Source organism: Sus scrofa, chromosome 5 (genome assembly GCF_000003025.6).
Source record: "Sus scrofa isolate TJ Tabasco breed Duroc chromosome 5, Sscrofa11.1, whole genome shotgun sequence".
NCBI classification, from domain to species: Eukaryota; Metazoa; Chordata; class Mammalia; order Artiodactyla; family Suidae; genus Sus; species Sus scrofa.
In genome coordinates, this window is record NC_010447.5 from 49695635 (window position 1) to 49710066 (window position 14432).

The following is a 14432-nucleotide window of genomic DNA, read 5'->3' on the forward strand; positions in this document are numbered from 1 at the left end:
CCACATACCATGGGCAAGGCCAAAAAAAAAAAGACTTTATAAGAGTAAATACTTTGGAAATATACTCTAATGTGATTTATTCTGTTCTAGAATTCAGTACCACATGGTTCTGTCTTCTGCTTCCTTCGAAGGGATGTAATTACTAGAAGGACCTAATTTTAGTTTAGCTTCACCAGACAGGCTTTGCCACACAGTGTGGGACCCAGGATGCATCCTGTGGGATTTTAGTGATAACTTTTTTCCTTTGGGTAAAAGTTACTAATTGCCTCCATTCCTTCAACTGCTTCTCTTATTTTAGAAGGGAAAAATATACAGATATAGATCAAAGGGTGTTCGGTAAAACTCAACTCCCATTTACCGAGTGACTATGCTTCTCTCTGGAAGAAAATGGCTTCTAAGAGTGGAAAATCAGCTCGGAGACACTGGGAACACTTAATTAACCATTGTCGCAGTGAACTTGTTAAGATCTTTGTGCGACTCCACAGGTAACGTGTTCCTCCCTCCAAGTGTCTGACTAACCTAGAAGAAATTGACCGTTCATCACCGTACGGTTCAGGCTTAGACGGAGGTGTTGAGTGGAATAAACACAGTGGCTCATTTGGTGTGTGATCTCTTCCTTTCTGAGACTCAAGTTTTAGGAAAAAAACAAACAAATAATAGGAAGTGGGGCCAGACAACCTAAATGGTTCTTTGCATCTTTAAAACTTTGATTCTATATTTACATATTCAAATTAATGGAACAATGATAATTAATAATAATTATTATATAAACTAATCCCTGTTTTGTCTCTGTGAAAATGGTAGGCTTCCATATGATTGAGATGTCTGTATATTTTCCGTAGAACTAAAGCTAGAAAACATTTTTGTTTGTTTGTATTTGTTTTTTTGTTTTTTTGTTTTTTGTTTTTTTTTTTTTTTTGCTTTTTAGGGCTGTACCCGCAGCATATGGAGGATCCCAGACTAGGGGTCGAATCAGAGCTACAGTTGCTTTCAGAGCCACAGCAACACGGGATCCGAGCTATGTCTGTGACCTATACACCATAGCTCACAGCAACGCTGAATCCTTAACTCACTGAACAAGGCCAGGGATCCAACCTGAAACCTCATGGTTCCTAGTCGGATTCGTTTCCACTGTGCCACGATGGGAATTCCTGGAAAACATTTTAATTTAAATGTCTTATCATGTTTCATTTTGGCCTCCTCTTACGGTTGTGCTCAATGTTATGTTGTTTTTGTTAATATTCAAATAAGAATTATATGTGAAGAGGAATATTTTAAAGAATAGCATTCAGTTTGCAAAGGAAGGAGCACTGAACTGGGAGTCCGGGAACTTTAAATCAGGTCGTAACTTTGCTCTTAACTTACTGTATGACCTTGAGTGTGTAGGTCTCATTTACAACTTAGGCTGAAATAGGAAGACTAAACCAAGAGTTTCTTACAACTCTTTCTATGTTTCTGATAGTTTCATTATGATTAGAACTTTGAGACAGATACCTCAGAGGGTTTGAATATTGTGTTTTTCATTCTAGAATATTTTCAGCTCTTAATTGATAGAAAATATAGGTAAATTTTCTGAACGAACTTCAAGGGAAAATATACTTTTGTCTGCATTTTAAAATCTAATTTTTGGAGTTTAGCCATCATGGCTCAGTGGTAACAAACCTGACTAGGATCCATGAGGATGTGGGTTTGATCCCTGGCCTTGCTCAGTGGGTTAAGGATCCAGTGTTGCCATGAGCTGCCGTGTAGGTCACAGACACAGCTCAGATCTTGCGTGGCTGTGTCTGTGGTGTAGGCCAACAGCTGCAGCTCTGATTCAACCCCTAGCCTGGGAACTTCCATATTCTGTGGGTGTAGCCCTAAAAAGCCAAAACAAAAAACAAACAAACAACAACAACAACAACAATACTTTTTTACTTTTATTTTGAGAATAACAGGCTGTGAAAGTGACCAATGAAGCTGGGCTGAGAAGAATCTTTGAGAAAGATGCTAGGGTGGCAGCTAAAGGGAGATGGGGATGTGAAAGAAGGTTTAATAGGATGAAAATGAGTTGAGACTGTTTATAGGTTCAGAAGAATGAGTTGCTAGAACAGAAGATACCCTCAGGATGGGGAAAATGGATGAAGCAAGGTCCTAAGGTAATGTGAGCAGAGTGGATCCCAACTCTTAGTGAGGGGTTAACCTCCAACAGAGGAAGAAGTGATTCATCCCCTAACCCTGCAGAGAAGTCGATGAGGTGGGTTTAGAAAGGGCTGTGTGTGTAGATGATGGGGCAGGTAGTGCATACTTAAGGGAAGTGAGGTCATCTGAAAGTGATGGGGTGGTTTATTTAAGAGAATGGTGCAGTTTTGAGAGAGAAACAAAAGGGAGTGAGAGGAGGTGAGAAAGGCAACTAAAAGGAATCTTAAATGGGCTTAGAGCACAGGTGTGGGTGGAATAGTGGCAAAAATTTGTACTGTTGTATAATTTTCTCCAGTGGTATCCAACTGCTGGCAGGTAGGTGGGTGGGGCACAAGATGAGCTTCAGTAAAGGGAGCTAGTGGAGTTCATTCAGAGGGGACCTCCTGGAGAAGAAAGGTGCAGGGGTAAAGAGGAGTTGATATGCCTTGGTGCATTGATCTTTTTACCTCCTCAGACAATCTTAAAATATAAACACAATGATTGACAGTTTAAAGAGAGGGAAACAGAGGCTACAGGAAATGAGATGATGCCTTGAAGTCAAGTGTTCTTGTCCCTACACCATATACTATCATTTAAGAGTTTTAACACTTTCCTCTTCATTATTGCCGACAAAATTGTATTGAGTCATTCAGTGACTTACACGGATGAGAACATTTCTTGTAAGAATAACATAAAACTCAAAAGTAAACCTTCTTTGGTGAGTAGATTTCATTTTGCAGTAAATGTCAAATTTGTGGAAAATCTAAAAGGAGAAACCCAGATATTTATGACCACCAATCTTTGACTTTCAGCACTGTGTCACAGTCTTTTGCTCTTTCTCTCTCTCAGCTGAAAATCAAAAAAAAAAAATTTTTTTTAATCTTTGGTAAAGGTTGATAGCCCTGTGCAAGTTGAGATATTATTGCTGCATTTCCAAAATGTGGATGCCAAACCTTTGGGGGTTGTGATACACCCAGATGGTCTTCATTTTTTGCATTTCTGCAAATGTTATTACCAATACAACAATTTTTCCTCCAAAGTCATTAGAGCCCATTTGGCACCTTCTCTAATCTGTCCTACTTGTTACCTTTTAATTACTTCGCGAGGGGATCTTGTTGTCTTGTTGTTGCTGAGGGCCAAATGACCAAGGGGTTAATGGTTTTTCTGTCCCTGGCCAATTGGTTTTTAGTCAGTAGTTATTTATGGGGAAGTCCAGGGGCCATTAGTTTTCAAGTATGTGCAGCTGTACTCTTCACAATTACTAGTCCATAAGCAAATGTGGACTTACTTTTTGTGTACGATTGTTTTTTTCCCTGATCGGTTAGACAATCTGTTGCCATTTATGAATGATTCTTATTGATTCAAAACATGGCATTGAGTTCTTTTGTATTATTTGGATTCCATGTTTCAGAGGATGCTGTAATCTGGATTCAGACAAGCCACAAGGGTATGTGCCTCCTGTCACGAGTGACAGATTGCTCCTGTGGAGCAAAAATGTCAAATCTCACGCACCTCACTGTAGTGGTACCATTCTCCATAAATCGGCATAGGTGCTGATGAACCTCATTGTGAAATCAGTGACCGGTTGGCCTTGGCCCTTTTTTTTTTGCTCATGCTCTGTTCTCTTAGACATAAGGTAGAGATTACTATTAATGGTTCTTTCAGTTCCTAGGAGCTCCTCCCTCTGTGCTGTCTCACTGTGATTTTTTTTTTTTTTTCTGCCCTCATTGAATGGTAGTCTTTGATGTCACACAAGAGAATACTGTTGGCTAACAGTCTGGAGACTGCTTCATTTGAGCTAACCACCCCATGAAAACAAATGTGATCCATCATATTTCATTAACTAGCTGTCCTCCTTTTGGGTGCCCTTTTTTGATGTCGGAGTGCATCCTGACAGGAATCAGAAAGATATGTGTGATTAAGAACAGTAATAATGCTTATTGCATTGTATTGTAAATTACCTTCCTGGGCCCTGCTACTTTATCAGCCCCACTGGCATTGGCTCCCGTACATTTTTGACTACTCAGTATATACAGTGTATTAGCGCAATGGAGATCATTATGTGGCCTGTATTTGAGTCATTTTTATTTAAGATGCCAAACAATAAGCTGTTGATTGGGGGAACAAGAGGCGAACAATAATGTTCTGTGTCACATAATACACCACCATTTTCCAGCTTTGCTTTAGAAGGGCCCTCTTTATTGTTTTTGTATAAAAATGGTTCTTAGGAGGAGGAATATTTTGCTGAGGTATGTCATTATTTTGCAAATTTCTATTATCTCATCATGTTGTCTTCATTGTAAATTGCAGCTAATTAGGAACCTAGTTAGAGCCCCAGCTTTGAGGCTGGCTTTTTTGTGAAAAGAGCCCACCGATTACTGCACTACAAGAGAGGAAGGGAGAGAAAAAGGAGATTAATCTGGTTACCTAGGCGACACTCGCTTCCATCTGCGAGGAACAATACATTTTTGTTTCCTTGGCTCAGTTCAGATCTGTTTTGTTTAGAGGGGGTGAAAAAGAGAGAGAGAGAGAAAGAGAGAGAGAGAAAGAGAGAGAAAGAGAGGGGGAGAGGGAGCCTAGCTCCACAACAATGCTGAATTCTGTCTAGCCCAGGCTTACAGACTTGATTCCTCTGCAAGTGAGGGGTCTCAGGGGAGTGAGAAGATGAAAGAGATAAGCTCCAAAGTTGTCAAAGGTCATGACCTTGCCACACAAAGCCAGCAGTTTTACCTCTAAATCCCCTTCTCCCCAAAAGCACTTAATGAAATAATATACTGGGCTTCTCAACACCCCATAGTCTATATTAAGGAACAAGGCCCTACGATTGTGCATTTAAGAAGTCATTTTTAACTTCCTACTGAATAATCACTGACTCTAAGAAGCTACTTATGGGTCCAGTTTTTGTCTTGGCAAGTTAACTTTGACTTCTCTACTTCTTTTCCAAGAAGCTTTCTCCAAACCTACCATTTTATTGTGGTGACACATACTGTTTAAGTTATGATTTTACTTTCTGGTGAATAAAATGAACCTATTGAATCAACCCAAGATTGAGGTTTATTAACTACTCACTTCCAGTTGTTTTTGTTGTACATCAAACTTTTAAGTCTTTAGAATAGGATGGCCATTTATTTTGTTGCCAGGCTGTTTGCTGCCTTTTATACAGCCACCAGAGAAAGGGCTGAGAATGGCAAGAAGCTGAAAGAGTCGGGCTAAAAGACTCGGAAATCTCAGGGCTTCTTCAGGAGAATTGGCTAAACCCACAGCCTCTGATGAGCATAATGCTTTCGGCATCATGTTCTCACTGGTTGGTATGCCATCCTGCATAATGAGTAGTTATCCAGGAAGGTTATGTGTGATGACATACAGTTAAAGGAGGCTCCAAGAGAGGAATGTTGGCTTATCTGAGCTTTCCAGTCATAAAATGCATTGATTAAATCAGAGCAACTGGCTTATTTTAAAATACCCTGCAGAATCCTCACTTCACGCCCCTGAATGTCTCCTCATCAGACCTCTTTCCAAAATACATTCTTAATAAAAGGAAAAGAAATCTTTTCATAACAACTACAAATTACTAATGGTTCTCCGAGTGCTGTATACACTAATAGACACTTCTCTTCAAAAGGGATTACCCATCTCTCTTGTCTTATTTGCAAATAGGAAACAGGTACCTACCCAAATTATTCTGTACTTATCACTCATTCAGCCCTCTAGAGCATCTTATTCCCATTATAGGATTTGGGCAGCTCCAAATGATGCATCTCATGGGGTTTACGAGTCCAAGAAGACTATGGAAAAAATTTAAACTCAAGCAATTCTAACTCATTCTAATATCAATAGATTTTTATGGATAAAAACAAAAAATCTTCTTATCTCAAACTTAAGCCCATTTTGAGAAATGGTCCTCTTTTTTTGAGCCTTTGTGGGAGATCAGTTCCAATTTACCCATGAGTACCTCAAAGAAGACAAGATACAATTTAGTTTACTATGGCAGACCCTCAACAAGTCTTCTTCCAGTTACCTTTGACTCTTATGAGGACAAATTACTAAAGACCACATTGTTATTAAATGCCGGAACATCCTTCTGAAGTTTGTGAAACCAGTGATACTTTTAGCAATGGCATGGGCTAAATGTGCAGGTGTGTTTTGGAAATCCACTCTTAAACAGACCGATGAAATAGTCTTTTGTTATCATAAATTTAACCTTTTTTTTCCATTAAATTTGGGAAGCCTTTTTAAGCTTTGACAGGACATGATCTCAATATCATTTTTTTTCATGAAGAATTTTAGTAAGTGATATAATTATGCAGAAAAGTAGTTGTAGCAAGTAAGTCAACACAGCTCCGAAGAGTTTTCTTTATAGAAAGTGTTTCAGCTTTAAGGATCAGTTGCTAGAAGGACTCCTATGTCCTTTCTTCATTGTCTGCAGAGTCAGGCCATCCAATGCCTGTTCTTAGCTTACCAGAGTCACATATAGCACCTAATCTCTTTCTAAAGGCTTTGATTATATGCTAAGAAGGTAAAGAAAATGAGAAAACTATTTGGTACATGCAGAAACTTATTTTTCTTCACATTGGAAAAGACAGGGTTTTTTTTAAATCACAAAATGTGTTAATCTAGCATGGGAATGTGGTTATCACCAGATGAGATGCCAGTAGCTTACTTAGGTACCAGTATGACTGGTGTTAATAGACAGTAAGGGAGGGTGCATTTACCTGGTGGATTTAGGAAGGTGTTGGTAGTTCTCCAATGCCTAAGTGCCTCTTGTCTTCAATACTGACTTAATGTTGCTCACTTCAAGATCTTAGGTTCCCCTCTTAGGAAGTAGCTTCTAATATTCTGCCCTGAAAAAGTGGTTCAAAAAGGATGCAGAGGAAAGAGTGCCACCTGCTGATTTCTCATCCTAAAGCAGTTCTGATTTCCTTGGAGGATTCTCCGACAAGATCTAGTCATGCCTGATACTATTTATTAAGTCATAAATGACAAACACAAAGGCTACAGTTGTGCAGCTACAGTTTTGTGTGTTATAAGGTAGATTAAAAGTGATTCCAAGATTGATTTCAAAATATTTTCATTCAGTTCAGCATTCTCTACTTCATATGGTGGCAGGTTTCAAAAAGTTCGAATCCGTCCTTTCACCAGTTTTTCACATTTTTCTTATTAGTTGCAATAGAAAAGTGATTTCCTCTTTGTGTGAAGTTTCCTTGTCCTGAATTTCTTGCGGACTCTTCTCAGAATTTAAAAACATGTCATAAAAGCCACTTTGTGATGTTGTCTTGGAAGTTGCTCTCATGAATGTGATTTTTTTTCCTCATTCTGTCTTTCAAGGGAACATGCTTCTTTCTAGTTACCTGTGACACTAGGGGAGAAAATTACTTAAAGTAAAATTAAAATATATATTAACTTGTCCCCTAAATGGCCCATTTGCAAATTAAGATTGTAGGAATTCATCATTTCTGTTTTTCCTGCTGAACTTTGCAATTCAGAGAAATTTCATATGTTTTAAGATAATTATTAATATGTAATTACTTACAAAATATTAGGAAGTTAGAAGTAATGTGTGTCTAAGAAAGACAGGAATCTCTAGCTGATGAATACAAATTGAAGTAAGCCCAAGGAACAATTTCCAACTGAGTGTGTGATTCTGACATCAGATATATCAGTGTAATTTTTTTTTTTGCCACACCCCTGTCTTCAATTATTAGGGGAAAACACTGTTTTTCTTAGTCAAATGGCAGAGAGAATGTTCCATACTAATATCCATTTAGAAAAAAAAACTTTCAATTAATTATAATTTTGAAAGTTGACCAAAATAATGGGTGGGCTGATGCATGCTTTTCTAAAGTGAAACTCATCACCTATGGCAGTTTATTTATCCTGAATTGCTATTTTAGAAGAGTTACCATTAACCTGTGTCTCCAGTGCTAAGGTGATTTCATCTCTAATCAACTCAGGCATGAATCAGGTTGCAGGCACAGCAAGAAGAATGAGCAACAAAGGAGTTGTTACCACAAAGGAACAACTCGAAAAATGGTCCGAAGCTGTCAATATCTCTTCCTACTCTACAAAAGAAAAGTTAACCAAAAAAGATGGAATCTTTTGGAGAAATAAAAAAGGAAGAGATAATTGATGGAAAGAAAAAAATAAGAAAAATTTAGTCACAGAGTGTTTCCTTATAATGGTAGTCAAATAAAACATATTTTCCACTCCTTAGAAGACAGGAAGCTGTTATCATGCCATTGACATGAGTGACCATGGTGGCCATTTATATTTAGGCATGTGTGAAATATGGGCATGTGCATGTACACATGTGCATTTTAAGGAACACTGTTTTCTATTTTTGAATTTGCATAATTTCTGTAGACATTTTGCAAATAAGCAGCCCTGCCAATGTATAAGTAACCCTACCATATCATACACAGTTTTCTAAACAGAACTCCTTATTGCTGTATCACTGTTAATGGTTTCTCTACTTATAACATCTATTTACTTTTTAAACAAGAAAAAAAATAGTAATTATATATGATTTGGAATTTAGTCCATTGATATATTTGGCATCAAAATGCTATTAGTATTTTAGAACATTTTTCTAATTTCTAAAGAAATATTCTCCAAGAAATTCACAGCCACTGATACTAATGGCAGTCTTTAGATAAGGCACAAGTTCTCTTCCTTTTTCCTGGGTGCTGGTTGTTAATCCTTTGGTTTAACTTGTACTAACTATTAAAGCGAAGGGGCTTCTGCCTCCTTTTCTGTCCCTATCTATAGCATTTTTTCTGAGGAATCACACCTCGTAGGATGCAATTTAATTTCATCACTGCTGGTTACTTCTTTCTTGTATTTCTCCCCAAACACCCACTCATTCATCTGTTTTGCACATATTTATTAGGTCCTGTATGTGCTGGCATTGTTCCAGGGACATATCTTGGGATACATCATGTATTCAGGAATACAAAACCAGCAAAGACAACTGCCCCTATGGAACTACATTCTAGCAGGGAGAGAGATCAAAAAGTAATAAGCATACCTTGACTCTGAAGACTTTGACAAAGGCAGTGAGTAATAGTAGTTGTTCAATACACTTTGTTGTTTCGATTGACAAGTTGTTTTATTGTGAGGAAATATGTGGAAAACAGTTCTGTTTCTCCAGCAGTAAACTGAAGCCAAGGTTTAGACTATATTTTAATGTTTGGATGAAGGTGAGAAAATTCCAGGCAATGGGGACCGTGCTAGAGACTGGATGATATCTTCTTTGGAAGAACACAAGACCCACAAAATTATTCTAAAAAGAAATATCAACTTGGCTCATTGTTCCTTCTGTAACACTTCAAGACTTGCATCCTAATTGAGAAGATTTTTCTAGTGAAATATTAAGGATGAGTGGGAACACAATACTGTTTGACCAAACAAATATTTTGAAACATTCTTAAGTAAAATGAAGCCTGGTATCTCTGGCTTATAAAAATTTAACCCCCTCACCAAACTCTTGATTACCTGCTATAGGCTGTCTTTATTCATCCATTTTATTTTTAGCTTTCGTAAAATTACGGACATTTCAAGCCATGATTGAAATGATCTTATTACTCACTTCTTGGGGATTAGTAGACTTTCAGAAATCTGCAGAAAACCATAGACCTTGTCATTTCCAAAATGTATTATACGTACATAAAATGCTGCTCTAAATTTCAGGTAATTTGTATATAACAGGAATCTATTCAGTGGCCCTCAGATATGACCTAGATCTCAAGTAGTCTGCTCAGTTTACAGATGAAACTATGGAGAGGAAGGCACATTGGGATTTATTTAACACCACAAAAGTAGTGAATGTCAGCATAAGAATAAATCAATTTTCTGATTCCTACCTTGTGTAAATTATGTTCACTTGACAACCCATTCTGGATATTTATAGCCTCATTATAACCCATCCTACAACTTTGAGACTTAAACCTACGTTTTATTGTCCTCACTCATGATTCTGAGATGTGATTGGGTTTAGCTGGAAGGTTCTTACATGGGGTCTCTCATGTAGTTGTGGTCGGATCACAGCTTGGGCTGGAGTCATCTGATGGCCTGACTTGCTGGATATCTAAGAAGATTTATTCATTTACATATCTGGTGTCATATTAACCCTCCATGCCTCAGCTCCCAGTGGCTACCTCTTACAAAGCATGGCAGCCTCTCACGTGGCCACTGGCCTCCTCCAGAGTGAGCATTTCAGGAGACTCAGGTGGAGGCTGCAAGATTTATTATGACCTAGCTTAGGAAGTCCTGGAGTATCACTTCTACTGCGTTCCCTTGGTCAAAAAGCAAATCACAGGGCCAGCTCAGATTTAAAGCAAGTGAGTTTCCATGGGTATGAATACCAAAAGCATTGTTCATTGGGGGGCCATCTTTGGAAACTGGCCACCATCATCCTTATTAAGTGTTAGCCATATCTGACCTTTTGTAAGGAACTTAACTACAGGTACATAGAAATGTATCAGCGAGTTATTCAAAATTTGAATATTTGCATTGTCCTCTTGAAAATATGTTTTTAGTAGAGTACTTATTTCTCTATTGAATATTAAAATGGAGGAGCCTAATATCTTAAAAAAGGAACCTCAGGAAATTGAGAACTTGGATTTTGTTCCTTTTTTGGGACTAGATCTTAAAAATGTATGTGTAGATTTAATCCAAGCTCTGCATCTAGGATGTCCATCCTTTCCTCCTGGTAATTGAATTCCACTGACTGACATAATTAGGCCCTATCTGTTAAACCTGTTGTGTCAAAATCTTCTTGAAGTGTCTTCATTTACATATTTCTAACGTTGCAGAAACAATCATAATAGTCGGTTCTGTCAAGGCCCATTGTGGAACGCTTTCACTCTCTGATTGACAGTGATAATAATTGATACTATGGGTCCTTTATGTTAGAGTAGTTGTTTATTTGACATAATATTCTAGAAAACGTGCACCAAAAATCCTTTAAAAGTATTTTGGTAAAAGGAGCTTCATCCATTTTTCATCCATTTTTTCACTCCTGTTACCTCAAATGGTTTGGATCAAACTGTCTCTAAATTAGTAGATTGGAAAAAAAGAGCAATCTTAGGCTCTTATTTCAGATATTTTCTGGTCTCTATAGTCCTCCCTCTCTGTAATCCTTTACAGTTTACTGAGTGGCAGATGTACTTCAAAATAGCTGAGGGATTTATGCCAAAGATGGTATCCTGTTTCTCTTAGCCCATTCCTTAAATTTAATTAGGAAGACTTTGCAAGACCTTTTAGTACCTAAGGGAACTGACACAGTATAAAATAATTCAAAAGAACATTAGGGACTTAAGTACTCCCTAGTTCTTAACTGCTTCTTCTTCTTCTTTTTTTTTTTTTTTTTTTTTTTTTTTTTTTCCAGTTAAGACGTTAACACTGGTCAGTTAAGACCTATTTGGCATTATTTGAGATGGACTAATAAAACATTTTTCTTTGCCTCTTTAAAAAAAAAAATCCAGCCATTATACAAAGGAACAAGCTAAATGAAGGCTAAAATGTTACCTTTATTTTAAGCAGAAAAAGGTGATGTCCGAGAACGTGAACAGGATGTCTTGCTAACACTGAGAGCCAGGATTAGTCAGATTTGCCCACCCAATCATGGGAGGAGTGGACAGGGGCAGGCTTCCTCCCTCAGGGACAAGCCCCTGCAAGCATCAAGCTCCCAAGAGAAAGAAGAGGAAGGAGCTGAGCAACCAGAGCCCCCACCCCCCCTCCACACACTTACTGCCTCTCCCTTAAAAAGCAGTCTTGGAGGGGACAGTGAGAAACCAGGAGTGGACGATAATGGGATTGACTCCACAAGTAAGGACAACAACAGGAAAAGCATTTTGCCACTAATTTCCCCCAAGTTTTTGTTCTCTTAACATCTCAGGTTTAATCATTAAACCATTAACAAGATAGTATGTGAAAAGAGTTCTCTTACTTTTCTTTTCAAGACAATCTCCTGTTTTAATATTCTTTCTGTTCTACTATCCTCATGAAAAGATGGGAATTCTCTTTATGTGCATAAGAGTGACCATGAGATGCTCTGACAAAAGCTTTCCCATTCACTGACTGGGTCAGGATAATAATTCTTTTCCATTGATGATTACTACAAAGCCCTTTAGCATCAATAGCCCATTTAAATAAGCCAGTGATAAACCTAGCCAAAGGAATGAATGCAGAATGGATATCAATGCAGAAACAATTCCAGATACAAATGAGGGGTTTAAGCACCATTTAGGGGAATTTTTTCCTCTATATTTTGTTCCATTAGAAATTTTCCTGAAATGAATCTGTCCAAGATTTGATGGTTTACATTTTAGCTAATGAAATAAATATACATTTTTTGCTTATGTTTAACCTCTTGGTATTTTATAAAAGTTTTCTAAAAGATAGTTTCAAGTTCTGTTGTTTGTGACAGTTTTATGTGATGTGATTCATTCATTCAACAAATACTTGTTGCAATCCTAATATATACCAGATACTATTTCAGGGCACTTCTGTTATTTAATAATCGATTTGAAAGAAATATAAAGAGGAAAAATATATTAACTAAAGGGGATGAGAGGATAGAGGGCCTATTTCAGATAGAGAAGTTCTCTTCAAAAAAGTGACAGCTGATCAGAGTACTTAATGAAGTGAAGGAATGAGCCTCGAAGATGTCATACTAATTCTGAAATTGCAAGCCAAACAGAGAATTGCAGATGCAAAGGCTCTGAGGCAGAAACATGCTTAATAGGCCACGTGCATTAGAATGTGGTCATATGTGACAAAAGGGCTTGCATTTGCAACATGAATTGAATATTTAGTAGTAAGGAAAAAGTCAGAATATTTTACTGAAAAAAATGTGTTCTACATTGTAGATGCCCTTTTTCCAGTAATCATTTGATTAAAAATCATTTGATTTGCTCTTCTTTAATAATTTATAGCAGCTTTCTTGAGATATCATTTATGTAATTTAAAATTTACTCATATAAGTATATAATTCAGTGGTTTTTAAAATATGTTTATAGAGCTCTGCAACTATCACCACAGTCCAATTTTAGAACTTTTCCGCTATCCTCAAAAGATCCCTCAGGCCCATTTGGAGACAGTCTCTCTTCTCACTCCCAGCTCCAGGCAACCAGTAATATACTTTATAGAGTTGCTTTTTTTGGACTTTTTGTATAATTGAAGTTATACAATATGTGGTTTTCTAGATTAGGCTCCTTTCAGTTAGTATAATGTTTTTGAGATTACTCCTTATATAAGCAGGGATCAGCAGTTTGTTACTTTTGATTGCTGAATAATATTCCATTGAATGGATAAACATTTTGTTTATTCTTGTACCTATTGATAGAAATCTGTACTTTTTTTTTTTTAACTTGTTAACTGACATGAATAATGTTGCTATCATATTCACATTCATTATGTGGATGCTTATTTTCATCTCGGTTGGAGACCTAAAAGTGGAATTTCTGGGTTTTATGGTAAATTTATCTTTGTAATGAAATTGCCAAACTGTTTTCCAGAGTAGCTATATAGTTTTATATACCTACCAGCAGTTGGTGCCTTATTTCCAGTTTCTCCACAGCCTAGACAACATTTGCGATTGTCTGTCTTTTTGAATATAGTCATCATTGTGGATAACGAAGTGGCATCTCTTTGTGATTTTAATTTGTATTTCCCTAATGATTAATATTTTTGAGCACATTTTCATATTTATTTAACTTCATCTTCTTTGGTGAAATGTTCATTCAGATCTCTAGTGAGTTTTTGAATGGGCTGTTTATTTTACTGAGTCTTTTATGTAATCTAGATGCAAGTTCTTTATATTTAATATAATGTACAAATACATTTCTTCCCCAGTCTGTGACTTATATTTTCATATACCTAATGATGTTTTTTAAAGAACTTTCTTTTCATGAAGTTTACCATATTTTTCCTTTTATGTGTCTTGCTTTAAGATCAAAAAGGTTTTTTTCCCCATTTTCTTCTAAAAATTATATTACTTTAGTTTTTACATTTAGGCCTATGATCAGTTGTGAGTATTTTTGTTTATTTTTGATGGCACTAAGGGTCTTTTAGCATATGGAAATATAATCATTTCAGCATTATTAGTAGTTGTAGAGATTACATTATGCATTTTAAATGGTCACAATTTAGATTAGATTAATAATAGCCTACTTATAAAATAGAGATTCTGCTTTAATACAGTTCCATTTTCTCCTCACCTTTTGTGCAATTATTATAATACACATTGTGTATATGCTATATACTCAATAATA

The 14432-nt window shown here is 36.8% G+C and overlaps 1 protein-coding gene across 34 annotated transcripts in view; it reads left to right on the plus strand.

Annotated features, from left to right (window-relative positions):
• The window catches only part of SOX5 (SRY-box 5), a 1006514-nt gene that overhangs the window by 535685 nt on the left and 456397 nt on the right, over positions 1 to 14432 (plus strand). The window contains exon 6 of one of the 34 annotated variants that reach the window (XM_021092931.1): positions 9047 to 9212. The exons of 32 other annotated variants lie outside the window; for them this stretch is intronic. The gene's annotated coding sequence lies outside the window, so the exon portion shown is untranslated. Of the gene's footprint in view, positions 1 to 1081; positions 9213 to 14432 lie in introns of those variants that run through there. One more of the 34 variants, XM_021092953.1, reaches the window with a different exon arrangement.